Source organism: Amblyomma maculatum, chromosome 4 (assembly GCF_055883805.1).
Source record: "Amblyomma maculatum isolate TAMU_Amacu chromosome 4, ASM5588380v1, whole genome shotgun sequence".
In the NCBI taxonomy this organism is placed as follows: domain Eukaryota; kingdom Metazoa; phylum Arthropoda; class Arachnida; order Ixodida; family Ixodidae; genus Amblyomma; species Amblyomma maculatum.
Window position 1 is genome coordinate 74,152,949 of NC_139347.1, and position 15,560 is coordinate 74,168,508.

General features: G+C 44.3%; 1 protein-coding gene across 1 annotated transcript in view; it reads right to left on the bottom strand.

The window, feature by feature from the left end:
• CngA (Cyclic nucleotide-gated ion channel subunit A) overlaps positions 1–15,560 on the bottom strand; it is a 100,300-nt gene that overhangs the window by 68,243 nt on the left and 16,497 nt on the right. The window lies entirely within an intron of this gene.

Below are 15,560 nucleotides of genomic sequence, written 5' to 3' on the forward strand. Positions count from 1 at the left end.
AAAATTCAGAACACCTTATACAAAACAGAGTGAACAACCTTTACATGTGGTTCGTACCACTGAATGTAGTGGACGTGTGACCTACGTGGGCATGAAATTGAGATAACGAAGCAAAGGTATCGTTTTTGCAATTACAATGTAATGACACAAAATTCGAACATCAGCAGCTTTCTATGCTAACCTACTGTACATTCCACCTGCTGTACAATCTTTACTTTCACGTGGGACAGGCAAACTAGATTTGTCTGCATGGAAAATTTATACTTGGTTCCAGAGACTCAAACCTCGGATATATGTTTCCATTGTGCAACAATTTTTCAGCCCGATCACGTCCCATATCCGTAAGTGTCATACTAACGGTTTATTCAAACGGTTAGAAAAAGCGCGGTTTTCGCGTGGCTCATGCTTAAGAATATACGAGTGAGAATGTGGTTGCATTGTTAACAAGAGATTGGTCACTCATTCGCGTCAATCGTATGGGCAAAAAGGAGCGCTATGCAGCTTTCACATGAGCTTCGTGTAGTTAAAAAAAAAAATCGTCGTGGTCCGCGGTACGGGCCCGGGACCATCATCTGTCCGAAGTAATCGCTTAATCAATTAACCTAACCACGACGGCTAGCAGAAGAAAGGGAGAGATCGATCAAAAGCTCGAATCATGTACGCCATTAGCTTATTGTTTCAACTTAATCCCGCAATGTGGAGCATATTCTTGTAACTAAACAGTAGTAAATAAAGTTATATCTAAATAAAAGTCTGCACATACTCCCCTAATTAAATAAAAATTTTCATGGGCCATAGTCATAGCCCGACAACATCGCTAGTCAGGTGCACTCGCTATATCGACCTAGCCAACCTGGATGAACAGCCGAAAGCAGAGCGAAAAGCATAAATTCCCCATCTTGAAAATGAACTCTCTGATACGAATACTAATGACTGCATGTAAAATTTATGTTGAGAACGTTTGCTCCTGGAAATGTATATATTTTTAAATGAGGACGAATTCAGGGTGGACGCCATATAGAGTATTGTCTTCTTCACTGAAAGCGGTACTGCATGTAGTGCCGGCTAATATATATGGGCTCCTGGATAAAAAAGAAAATATAAAGAAAGCTGCGCATGAATGATTCTTCTGTGCGTGAGTTTGAAAAAATTAGTAGAACCCATTATTTTATACATATCGATATAGGACGAAGTATAAAACATTGTTTTATATATGCAGCTTAAATCTTAGTGCTTCCTTTTCTTGCCTATACTATACTCTGAAATGGGAAGTATGAATCGATGTCTTTCACATCTTGTTATGATGTATTCCCTCTATTTTTTTTTTGAAGGGGGGGGGGGGGGGTGATTTAAATGCAGTGCAAATAAAACACCTCGAAAGCGAAATCATGACTGATATGGAGAGAATGCTTCGCCTCAAATTCTGCCTTGAAATAATAATTTTGTAATAAATAGTCATGCTCAAAGACAGGTCCAGATAATATATCCCACTTCAAATGAACATACCACGAGACGTATTATACTCATAGAGAAAAGCAGAAAGTAACGAAAATGTGTCGGATACTGGAAGCAAAGACTAATAAAATGCGCCGTCGACCGGTGCAAGAAAAATGAGTGGTAGGGATTCCCACTGACTGCGCATCTTTCCTTGAGAAATTTGTAGACGTCTACACGGAGGACGCGTATTGCGACAGGTCTACAAGGACCATCGATCTTCCACAAGCCGGGATTTTAAAGAAAAGGGTCCATTAGGCACAACTGCACAACTACTGGAAGGAATGTCACGTTTAATGACAAAATATTCTCGCCGGGGAAGTGAATTTCATAAGCGCGCTCTCGTTTCTCCGAATGCTACATAGTTTCGACGATGCTGAAGGTGTCTCTGACGAAGTTGATGGTGTACCGATGACTGGCCCAACGAGGAGTTCATCCTTTCTTCTATTCGCTTTGAAGGACCCAAAGAGTGCTGTCAACTTTCACAGTAGCATCCCCGGCCAATGCTTGCGGGAACATAGCATTCGCTCACTTTGCTTGGAGGCTTCTACACATCCGAATAATCTGGGAAAGGCAGACACGCCATAAGATATTCGGGTATGAACCGCAAAGGGAGGCGGACTATCGAGTGTAAAGGGTCGGCCAGGGCTAGCAGCTCCGAGACACTTCTTTAGGCCTGGCGCAACATAGGGAGGCGCGATGGGACACAACTTCGGGGAATTTCCCACGGTAACAGCAGTAAAAACAGTCCCCATCTCGGACATTTCGTCTTGTTTGCGGTGTTCCCTAGGGCCGCATTCTGTGTGCCCTTTACCGAGAACAAGCTGTCGCTTATTCAGTGCCCGTTGCCTTTGGTCGCCCTCTCATTCCAGCCTTTTTCTTTTTCGGAGACCATGTCTTCGTCGAGTGTGTTCCTCGTTTTTTTTTTTTCGTTTTTTTTTTAATTTTATCATTCGCTCCTTCCCACTCCAGAGTTTTTTTTCTATTCCGAAGGTTCGTATGATAGCATACGCGGAATGTGCGTAGGATGGGGAGCTGCTGGAGACGAAGACTATATCGGAAGTAATAGCAGGAAGATTCGGTCTGATGCTCCTTTTCCGAAAACGTGAATAAAAAAATCGCCCCCGCGGTTTCCCCCGGGGAGCCTGCTGCATCGACGTGAGGTTTCGTAAATGTGTGTTTCTTTATATATATATTTTTTTTTTGTCTGCGTGACTATTCTGCTCCATTCATTCGGTCACTTCGCTGTGTGCTCTCACGAATGAAAACCGCTTTCTCAGTGGTAACAGACGCTGCGCTGCCTTCATTGTGTCTCATTCAGTTTGTATTCTATCTGCTAACTATTTAAGAGCAGGTCGCCAGTAGGCAATGCCTTCCACATGGATTGCCGCTTTACCTCATATAGCAGCCTCCTTCCCTGCTGGCACCCCCTCGTGCACGCATATCCATGCACTCTCTTAACAAAAAGAGATGCGGGCCTAACTCATTTGATTTTGCAAACTTGAGGCAAAAAGGTGCACGACAGCGACGAAATACACATCTGACTATTGAACATTGCAGCTGAGGTTCTGTTCTAGCTTTAAAACATAGTTTAATGATTGAACGATGAAGAAAGTGCAATAGCTTTCACCCTTGTTAAACTAAGGGCGTCAATATCCGCGAACATTCAGTAGAAAATAGTAACTAGAAGAACAATAATTCGGACAAGGAATTGCAGATCTTGACGCCTGTGAAAGTGTGTAACCGCAAAAATTTGTTGCCGTAAAAAAGGAATAAGATGATCCGATAAGGGCACACGTACCTCCCGAAAAGAGTGCGTGAAGTTAAGAAATAAACTTGAAAATGAGTCAATATTTATGTGTGCATGATTAGCGAAGAAAGAGATAAAAGAATCGTAGTTTTCGCAACAACCAAACATTTAGAGCGATGTTTAAAACAAAGCAAAACACGTGTCTCAGCCAACACAAGGCAGCATGAGAGCAGAGAGCGCCGGAACTCAATCAAGCAGAGCCGGCGAGCAAACAGCCGGCTGGTCCATGCATCAACAGAATAAGGAGCCCAGTCTTCTCTCACGCACCAATAAGCGCATTGTCGCTGTCGAGCGCTGTTCCCTTCCACTGCGTCGCTATTTCTTCCTGGTTCAGAAGCGGACGCCTAACACCCTGTTGCTGTGCGGTCAACAGTTAAAAAAGAGACAGATGCAGCGACTAAATTACCCTTCACTTTGGAACAGCCAAGAAGATAAGGAGATGAGGGTAAACAGGCAGAATATTTGTTCGAGTGTTTGTCGCAGCGCTTATTTCCTTGTGATTTTTTTCCAAAGTCTCAAGAGCATGGTTGATGTGCTGCCGTTTGTGGAGCATCTTACTTATGAGCATTCAGTACGAAATGCTTGTACAGAAGCCCAATCAAATGGAGTAGAGAATGTGCATATGGATTCGCGATATATGTCAGACAAGTCAGCGAAGATAATGCCCACAGTTGCTTTTTTTTTTTTTTTTTGGTGATTGAGATATTTTTTTGTGCAGTGTATTACAAACATTCTCATTTTATTTCAACACTGCGATGACAGCTCATTGACAACCTTATCGAAAATTGCACACTTGACGAACTGCTTCCGTACTGCTGGCGGTGTCATTCGCATAGAATTTGGTAGCGGCACCAAAATGCGGCGTTTTGGGAGCAGACGAGAAGGCGATGATGGCGATGAGCACTTTATATGAACACAGTTAACAGCATCTAAGAGCTTATTCTTCTATGAAGCTAATTGGAAGACGATTTTCCACTCCGACTAAAGTGAGCTGACCGGAAGAAGCCTTAGGTCTTGAGATGCAAATTTTTAATAACCTGAGATTAGCGCGAGTGCAACTGCCTCAAAATTGCGCGCTTCCAATTTCGAATGTGGGGCCTCTAGAATGAATATATATATTGTAATGAAGTGGTTCAGATGGGTTGCCCAGAAATATATTTGTCTTTTCGTAGCAGCTACGAAGGCCAGCGTTCACAACGACAGCCCGAGCTTCGTCCGCTTTGTCGTCTTCACCACGTTATCGTCTGCGGCGCGCGACGTCTCTGTTTTCCTCCATATATATATATATATATATATATATATATATATATATATATATATATATATATATATATATATATATATATATATATATATATATATATATATATATATATATATATATATATATAATTCGTGAATTAGCCCTTGAACGCACGGTGAAGGAGCTCGACTGAAAACGTACTGATTTAAATGTATGTTAAGCCATATGCGAGACTAAATAAACCAAGTCCCGGTAATAACCAGGTTGTTTATCCCGCTGTTTAACATTAAATTTGATCGGTAGTTTTCCAAATACTGTCGGACCAGTGCCGATCTCATTCAATTTTTTCACTTGCTCATCTGCATGGAGAATCACATCGAACGCGTTGTGATGCTTGGTTATTCTCGTGTTGTTGGTCTGGTCGTCACGACGAGAGAAAGTGTCCACAACAACCAGCAATAAAATCCCATCTTCTCTCGTGCAGGGGAGGAGCAGCAAGGAGGGTGCCGTCAGAAAAGAAGGAGTGGCTATAGGGGCGTTAAAAAAATAGAACGAGTCCTGTGGACATTGGGCTACCGGTCGCGTGGTGGCGTGGTGGCGCGCGCTACAGGAGGAGGCATGGGAATCGAGCGTCGTGGCATCGCGTTGTACAGGGCCTTGAATATTTGGGGGCTGGGATTTAAAAAATTCCTATGCAAAATCTACTACCCCATTCGAGCTGAAATAACGTTCACAAAGTAGCAAAATATCGTCTACGTTATCTGAGAAGTTATTCAACATCGGTACGTGCCTAGATTTTCTGAAATCGAGAAAAAACTTCTCTCGGCGGCGTGCACAATTTTCGCAGAAGAGAGTCGAAAAGCTATTTTGACATGATACGTCATCTGTCGAGCAGTGAGACAAGCTCCATCCCGGCCGTTGGCGCGTTTGCCTCACTGCCCGACAGATGACGCATCATGTCAAAATAGCTTTTCGACTCTCTTCTGCGAAAATTGTGCACGCCGCCGAGAGAAGTTTTTTCTCGATTTCGGAAAATCTAGGAACGTACCGATGTTGAATCACTTCTCAGATGACGTAGACGTTATTTTGCTACTTTGTGAACGTTATTTCAGCTCGAATGGGGCAGTAGATTTTGCATAGGACTTTTTTAAATTCCAGCCCCCAAATATTCAAGACCCTGTATAAGAGAGAGAGAGAGCTTTCGCCTTCGTTCAAGTAAGCGGTCCTAAATGCTTCTGCTGACTCTAGCCTCCTACACCAAGGTACCAAAACTAAATTGGAGGTATTGTATTTTGATGCAATAGTGTAGCTGGTGTAGGTAAAACAATGGTCCTATTATAATCAATGTAGCCGCACCGTTATGGCTTCTTGTTTTCCTTTCGACTTATAGACCTGTGCAAAGCTTCTAAGAGCCCAAGAAAAGCTGCGGACAAATTTCAGAATGCATTTGGTTTATTACTGAAGTAGCCACTGTCCATACGATAATTTTATATTGCCGGCTTTCCAGTTTGCCGCAGCAACGTCTGTCCCTCATGGCTGTACCACACCAGCAAGACAACACACATTAAGGTAAACCGCGCAATTCGAAGCAGCCATGTCGGTGTTTGTGGAATGCACAAGAGGGATCCTCTCCAATTCTACCATGTTACGAAAGCGTCGCTAGGTCGTTTTTCCTCCGTGACGCCACCTCATGTGTCTTCTTTAGAGGTGCAAATACTTGCAAATAAATGTGATCGATCACTAGGTTAAGTGAAAAAACAAAACAAAAACAAATATCGCCAAGAAATACTATTAGCTTTGTAGTTCCTAAGGTCATAATGGAAAAGGTAGGAGAGCCGAGGCATTGATTTTGTATTGAAGCAATACCGAAAAGGAAGTGTTTACATTTCCTGTTTCTAGCAGACATTTTGAAATCGAGCCACGCGCCAAAGTATCGCTTCGAGGAAGCCTGATCTTCCGGTCTCTCTGAAGCTCACCGAAAGCATTTCACAAAGGAGCGCAAGGAAATAACATGAAAAGTGGTTTCAGTTCCGGTTTCGTTTTTCGCATCGAACCACAACTGAACCTTTGTAGCGGAACATTTTTGCCAAGAGAATGGAATGCCGTTGTGTTTTCGGAAGACAAGCGCCAGAGAAGCTCAGCAGTAGTGAAAATACCAAGCCGGTAAGTGCCCCTCGGGGTAGGGAGCGCGGCAGCTCTGCCTTTAGGAATTAGAGCTTCCTTGAAAGCTCGTGATCTGGAATTTTCTACCTCACCGAAAATTCACGCCCTGACGTAGCTTTCGAGAAGCGAATGGGTTCATGCGTGTTCACAGCAAACACAAGACGAAGACGTTTCAAAGATGTTTTAAATATAACTGAATTTTGGGAGAATTATTACATGGTTTAACTTTCTCAGAACTTCGCGATCAGTTTAAATTGAGACAACAAGAACATGGAAGAAAAAAAGAAATGTATATGAGGAACAGCCGCTGGCGTGAAACAACATCGCTGCATTGTGTGTAGCGCTCTGCACTACACAAAACTAAGGTGTCTAACTTCATTGTGAGACGCACAATGAGGGAAGTGGAGGTCGATGGCATGCATCTCCATCTCGCACTGTAATGTCACAGAAGCAGAAGTTGCGGCGATCGTGCTGGCCGTTACCTACGGAGACGTGATCAACCGAGAGCTTCACGTAATCGCTGACTCACAAGCGGCGTGTCGGCTCTTTCTTACAGGCAGAATACCTACAAAATTAGCTCACTTCACAACTCATCCATTTACTAAAAATTCATTGCTCAAACATCCGATCACTTCGGTCTCGGGGCACTCCGGGTTGGGAGGTAATGAGGTCGAAGACAGGCTAGCTCCAGGTCACACAAACCGAGCGGCTACCATCCCCAAACAGCCTTCCTGTCCCCGCGGCTTGCGGTGCGCGACTCAAGTACCTACGCGAAAAACGTCGGATTTACCCCCCCCCCCCCCCCTCTCCACACAAGGAGCTAAATGCACAGGAAATGCTGGAATGGAGACAGCTCTGGACCAACACTTTCTCCAGCCTACATCAATACAGCACCATTTTCCCAGAACACTGCACAGATATGTCCTTGGTGCAACGACCGGGTCACCACCTACCACATCTCATGGGAGAGCACGGGCCCCAAGCCCGCATAAATAAACACACACCATTCGGAGGCGCAGTGGAAGACCACTCTGCTATGCTCAGACCTAGCGACCCAGCGTAAACTGGTAACCCAGGATAAAGCGGCAGCCCAGGCCAATGGAGTCTTGAAATGAAGACACCACTCACTGCCCCTCCCCGTCCCCCCCATCTTTAAAATGAAGTGTTCTCTCTCTCTCTCTGCATTTAAATGGGATAATGTCAACGAAGTGCACAGGTGTTCTCTACTCAAGGCTTATTTGAAGTCTCAAGGCCTTGATGTCAAGGCTTACGGGTCACAGCGCCATTAACGCCGTAACAAACAGGTTTAAAGCTCTCTCCCCTAATACCAATTGCGGCATAATTGTGTACGGACAACTGCTAACAAAAATGTGCCAACGACGCCTATGCTGGAGATCAGAAATATTAGGGACGTGTATCGGAGCAGCCAGAAATTTGGGAAACTGAAAAACCGCTATTGTGAGCACGTTTTCGGCCATCCGTGCTCAGTACAGTACCTATCTCGATCTTGTCTTCTTATCATGGCGCTAAACGACCGGCTCGTCCGGATCTTAACTGCTTTTAAATGACTCTGAGGCTGTATAGCGTGCGATATTTAGTTTTATGCACTTTTAAATCACACACATCCGCACGCAGGCGTAGGGGATGATTGCTCCTTTATGGCGCAGCCTCTGGCAGTCTACAATTCGTATGACGAATACGGACTCGGTATGTTACTTTTTACGGCGAAATCGTTAGACGCCGCCGTCTCCAAACACTCCGGCGTCGACTTTTGCGTTGTGAGTAAATAATCAAGGGTGTTACTCTGGCAGGCTGCATTTGGCAGGTTATATAGCCGTCCATTGATTGGTCGTCGGGGGATTTGACGTCCCGAGGCCAGATGACATGACTGAATCGGCACGTGCTGCTATCTCAGGCTTCGCTTTTGAAGTGGGAGAGTGAGATGGGATTCCAGCCTTCCAGGACCCTCCTTTGATCTCGAGTTTGCTGCCTGGGCTGCAGAAGACGCTAGATGTTCGCTGAAGTAAAACTTGTTGCTGGGCTAGGTAGTTCATGATCGTACGGGAGAAAAGTAAGCGCAAAAAAAAAAAGACAAACACAAGTGAGGTGACAGGAAAACGCGCTGTCTTGTCTCCTCTCGTGTTTGTCATTTTTTGCGCTTACTTTTCTCCCGTATAACATGTTCGCATGGCTAGGTTAAAGCAAGTGTTTAAATCTTTGTCGGGTGGTTTATAAAATAGTGCGGTAGATTACAATGCTAAGTTAATAATAATGTGTGGGATGATAGATGGACAAATAAAGGCTGAAGTTTAAGCTAATAGTAAAATGTGTGTACGTAAACGAGGATTCGCATAGAGAGTCGGGAAACGGTTTGTCTGCGCATCTTTTTGTTTTTTCTTTGGACCCAAAAATGTTCAAGAAACAAACTGCATTGGGAGGCTCAGTATAATGCTTCCGGGTCTATTAAAGAGAGAACTTCCCAAAAGCGTTCCCGAAAAAGGCGGCTGTCGGTACGGTATCGTCAGCAGATAGGAAGATATAAGAAAGAGCAGGAGCGGCTTCAACATTGGACGTGTACAATAACCAACCACGCTTGAACAATCATCGTCAAACCGTTGGAGCGATGATGACGTCTTTAAAGCGTCGAAAATGGGTCTTTTCCAGATTGCACCCAGCTGAGCAGAAGTGAAGGCTCTTCGTGAAAGAGCACCGTAAATCTTCGACATCTTATCCACCGAAGGGTCAATGAGGCGTTCACTTCATGAACGAATCACGCCAAAGATCTGAGGATAAGGGCCGAAAACTGCAAAACGAAAACGGAGCTGTCGAAGACAAAAGGCTGATTGATTGTATACTAACGATGATAAATCGGTGCCTAGAGGTCGCATGGTATTAAAAATGAAAAAAAAATACATTAGATCTAATGGTGCTCGTCGATAGATTGTTGGCTCCAGTGTAATTGAAATGGTATTTGATAAAAGACATGAAAAATTGCATTCAGAACATAAGTACAATACAGCTATATCTAAATATCCTCAATGTAGCTTTGCGCCTGTATGTTGATTGACGGAGTGTTAATGAAGTAAATCACTTAGTTCAGCAATGCCCGTTTCTAACTAGTCGTTAGCGAATTGGAACCTTTTACTTCTTCTCGCGTGCACCTGCCGCGGTGCCAGCGTGACTTTGACATCAGGCTGCCGATTAAGAGATCAATTCTTCATTTCAGGCTGCTGCGGCCCCATTTCGGTGCAGGCGGAATGCGGAAAATTTCAGCGTCCGACGTCAGCGTAAAATAAAGAGCATCAGAGGGGAAGTGAAGGGGGGTTGGGGGGGGGGGGGGTACGTTGTTCCAGAGCTCTAATGTATGGAGTCCCTCGTAGTCCATGTCTGAAATCAGGACGCAAAACCTCACGATGTTCGATTTCAACTGTGTACACGCCCTCTTAAGAGGGCGTGTACACACGCCCTCTTAAGAGTCCATGCAGTGCTAAGCACGTTCGCCAGCGCGTGCACCAATGAACAGGTGCTTATAGGGCACGTTGTAAATGTTAAAGGAACTTACATTTCTTTTATGCTTCCAAGACTTTTATATACGGGTCTGTCTGATCGTACATAAAGAAATTGTAACGGGAACCCGCATGCGGTAAACTTTGTGCATGATTGTACGTAAAGGGCAAATGCATATCTAGGCTCTCTCTTTCTCTCTCTCTCTCTCTCTCTCTCACACACACACACACACACACACACACACACACACACACACACACACACACACACACACACACACACACACACACACACACACACACACACACACGCACGCACGCACGCACGCACGCACGCACGCACGCACGCACGCGCGCGCGCACACACACACACACACACACACACACACACGCACGCACGCACGCACGCACACACACACACACACACACACACACACACACACACACACACACACACACACACACACACACACACACACACACACACACACACACACACACACACACACACACACACACACACACACACACACACACACACACACACACACACACACACACACACACACACACACACACACACACACACACACACACACACACACACACACACACACACACACACACACACACACACACACACACACACACACACACACACACACACACACACACACACACACACACACACACACACACACACACACACACACACACACACACACACACACACACACACACACACACACACACACACACACACACACACACACACACACACACACACACACACACACACACACACACACACACACACACACACACACACACACACACACACACACACACACACACACACACACACACACACACACACACACACACACACACACACACACACACACACACACACACACACACACACACACACACACACACACACACACACACACAGAATTGCCCCCCTCCCCCCACACACTTACCAGAATTGAAAAAGAAATGAGAGGCTCGTTACCATACAGCTATCATCATTAGACTGTTGGCTCTTTTAAACACACACACACAAAGGTAGACGTCACACGTGGCATTCAGAAAAACATTCAGAACGGGGATTAGCCGCCGTCTCACTGACGACCAGTCCAACTTCGTAGCTAGCGTTGCTAAGAAAGATGCGCTGTATCAGCAACTCGCTCTCTTAAATCCGCCGTGGTAGTGACGTAGATAGGGCGTTCGACTACTGTGTCCAAGGATGCGGGATCGAATGCCGGCTGCGGCGGCCGCTTTTCGATGGAGCTTAAAAGCAAGACTCCCGTGTGTCGTGCGATGTCAGTGCACGTTAAAAACCGCAGATGGCCGAATCTCCGCAGCCGTTCACTACGGTATCTTGCATAGACTGAGTCGCTTTTGGGGCGTAAAACCCTACATACCAAACCGAACCAGACATAACGCGCGAAGCCCACCTTTCGTTTCAGTGAATTTCATGTGCGTTAGTCGCAGGGGGTAAGCTCAATTCGATCTGCATCCAGCGATATCCATATGTTAGAACTGAAGACCCTATATTCATTGAAAATGTAGCTTTTATAAGGAAAATAATATACAGCTGGTGCCATCATTAGTCGAATAAGAAAATAAACTGCACTGCTTCAAAAGAGTTCACTTACTGCGAATCTCATAGGCGAAGCTACGCAACACGGTAATCACGGAGTCTTCAGTGCGGTCGCCACGGTTTTTGCCTAATAAGATCCATTTTCTGATGCCGGAAAAAATATAAGCTTAATGCACAATAATGTTTTTTGAATAAATGTGGAGTTTTCGTTAATATTTCTTTATACCAAACATCGCGAGGAACAAGTAAAATAAAAATTAGCAGAACGCCTAAGCTTTGCCTTAATGGGAGACGCGATAAGACCTTTAAGCTGAAATAGTTCAATAATCTATCGCTTTATATAGCACAATATTATATAAGGCTCAGTAGAGCCGGATTCATGACGCACGGCGCTACCGAAAAGAAAGCAAGCAGAAATAGAAACTAAGAAAACACAGCGAACGACTAAGAATGAAGCAGAGAGGAAAAAAAAACAAAAACAAGAAGAGGTTATATTAGGCACCACAGCTAACAGCCCGACTTGAACTGCTTGCAAAGTAGTCCCACTAGGGCTGTGCTCAAGCCGATGTTGCTTAATGTTCATTGCTAGTTAGTTCCAGAACCAGTATAGTTATTTTTCTTTCAAGTGTTAGTTTTGTCTTTTTTTTTTTACTTTGTACTTAATTGTATTAGCTATTTCCTTCTTTATTTTTCTGCTCGGTAGGATCTCTGGCAGTAATACAACCATTTGCAGGCGCAATTACCTCCGGCGATGAGTTCACTATCTAATTACATCTAATGCTCATTTTACATCGGAGCCTTTACATTCCGACATATTTTGTCCGTTGAATTATTGTCACTGTTATAATGTTATGTTACAAACTTGGTATGCAGGGTAATATTCGAGACAAGTGATACGGGCTGGTGGCTGTGCGAGCGAAGAACGCTGATGCTAGCATAGAAATTATGCGTAGGTTGGAAGTGAAGAATGCGCCCCAGTCAACTGAGTCAGCATTCTTTCAGAGGATTGAGGCAGTCGAACGCGTTTGGAGGACCAAATATTAAAAACAATTGATGAAACTGTTTGCCTCTGTCCGAATGAAAACTACGAAAGTAGGAAAGTAGATTGAGAGAGATAGCAGTGGATTGATTTCGTTTCTGTTTTTCGAAAGTTATACGCAGCGTCTGCTGAAGTCGATCGCCAGGCTTTTCTTGGCATAGCGTTTATGATTCAAGACTGTAAGGAGTAAACGAAAAATAAAAACTCACGAGAAATGCGGCCAGTATACGTATGAAGGACACGAAGTGGGGATGTGGCTGCGGTTAACTATAATTTCACTTGTTACAGATTCTTATGATAAAGCAGATAATCGGGCATCGGCAAAACTACATATATGCGCACAGCCAACCTAAACGGTACCACTAGTAATATAGAGCTATTTTATGCCAAGTATTTTTCGAGTTTGAAGCCCAATGCCTACCTTCCATGAGTTTGAGAACGGTGGTCCCCTGTTTGGCCTAAGCAAGGGCGAGAACGGTGGTAAAGAAGGATATTAAATGTATTTGCAACGCGTCCCTATGTTGATGTGTAATAGTTTGACCTGAATGTACGTGGGAAGCTGAACAGAAAAAGCTAATTTCGTCTCATTAAAGTTGACAGGATTAAATTCCATTCGCCGGTTCCCTTTACACAATCAACCCCATAAAAAATGACAGCACCTCACCTGCCGTTATCGTCTGAGGTCCGATATTTGTCAGAACCATTCACATTATTTTAGAAAACTTATACGTTGTATATTCCGCGACTACACTTTAGTAGCGATGGGCATGATCTTCGCTTTGTTGCACGCAACGCGACGTTCTTCAGCCCGTAAATTATCCCCATATTCATCCGTTAAATAGACAGAAGAACGCTTTTGCTATTGTCTCCAGAAACGGAGTAATTTCAGTCGACAACAAAAATCGTATTCTCAAATTCAGGGACCGAGTGCCACTGCTCCTCGCCCACTGTGGCACTGTCGGCACTATAGAAGGTTTAAAACAACCAAAGTTAACCTTTACCCCATATAAGGCGTATCAGGTTTCTCTGCGCATAGCTAATAATGAACGGTAGGGAAAGAGCATAGATACATTACTGCTACGGCTTTAGTCGTACTCCACTCTGCATCTATTTTGTTTTATCTTGTTGCCCTATACTGATATTATGCTTACATTTCAGGTAATATTCTAACTTCTGCTTAAACGAAGGCGTCACTTCTGCCCGCTTTTTCTGAAGAGGGCTTATCGTTGACCCGTACAACCAAGACGTCGAAGGCAGCATTCAACTTCCTGACCGCTCGCTCTATCAGTACACTAGCTTAGTACGAAAACGAGGAAATGAATAAAAAAAAAATATCCTGTAATGTCTTTCGGTCAGCTGGTCTTCTGGCACATTCAGTCGGTAACCGGGAAGGGAGCGGGCGGAAGTGAATCACATTTTCTTTTCAAGAGCTGATGCCTCTCCTTGCTTATGCCGCATTCTTATCAGCAACAGTGGAGGCGTTCAGTCCATTCGGAGACTGAGATTAGCTCGTTCTGTCCAGCAGCGGAAAACCCCCGGCTCAGAGTGCAGACGCCAAGCAACAAATACAAGCTCGAAAGGAACGCAAAAGCCCACTGGCCTCACTTCTTAGTCTCCCCGTGCAGTTCCCAGACAGAATTTATCCTCTTCACGACCCTCAGATCGGTACCAGCTTGCTGGAGGGAAAACGGAAATGCTCTCACCCACGAAAGACATGGATGTTTCGGGGGTACGGTATTCGCAGATTATACCCCTAGGGTTCACTTGCGTTAAACGTGTCAGTGTCAACAACGGGGAGCAAATGCGACCTATATAATGAGCTTATTTTTCGGATGCCCGGCCCCAGTAAAAGATCACGACAACTTTGCTTGCTTTTTCGATGGATGAGCTAGGGTAAGATATAAAAAATATTCTTGACTCTAAAATGTTTCTTAAGATCATTGTACCTGTCACAACTATATAGGTTTGGAATAAACAATAAGCTATAAGCTTTGGCTCGGATGTTGCATACAAGTTTTTTCCTTTGCAACCTACAGGTTTTAGTTATGCAAGCTCTTTACATATTCTTTCAGACGTCTTCCTGAACTTCATTGCCTGCTCTGCGTTAGATTAAAAGTAACGCTGCTAACTGGTCGCAACTAACAGTTGCTTCCACAAAGCAGACAAGACGATTTTATTATATCATTGCACTCTGTCAGCAAGCACCCTTTCACGTGACTCCAACTCAGATCGAGTACTGGGCTCAGCGCTCCATCTTCGGGCAATTAAATTTTGAAGCGGTAATTACAATGCTGTGTCGGCGAGTGATGACATGAGATAGAACGATAAGTATTGGGTTAAGTTTATTTTAATCAAGTTGTCAAGTTGGTTGTCAAGAACCGGGAAAACAGAAGCTGAAGCCTCAGCACCATAGGATTTGATTTATGCCCAAAGCAGGACAAAGCTGGCTTGTGCTTAAGAATCTGCAAGGTTTCCTGGTGCTTGCCAGCCGATACCGCTTTGTGCATGAAACGAACGAGAACTTTGTGACAGGCTTCTCCCAGATTTACAGGACGTTGTCAACAACTGCGAAATTTCGATACATCCCTAAAACCTCATCATCATTGAAAAGGCGATGTCTGCCTGGCCAGCAGAATACAATTCCATGTCGTTCTAATCTTTGCAAAGTAAATGTTACCTTTCGGATAAAAAACAGCAAC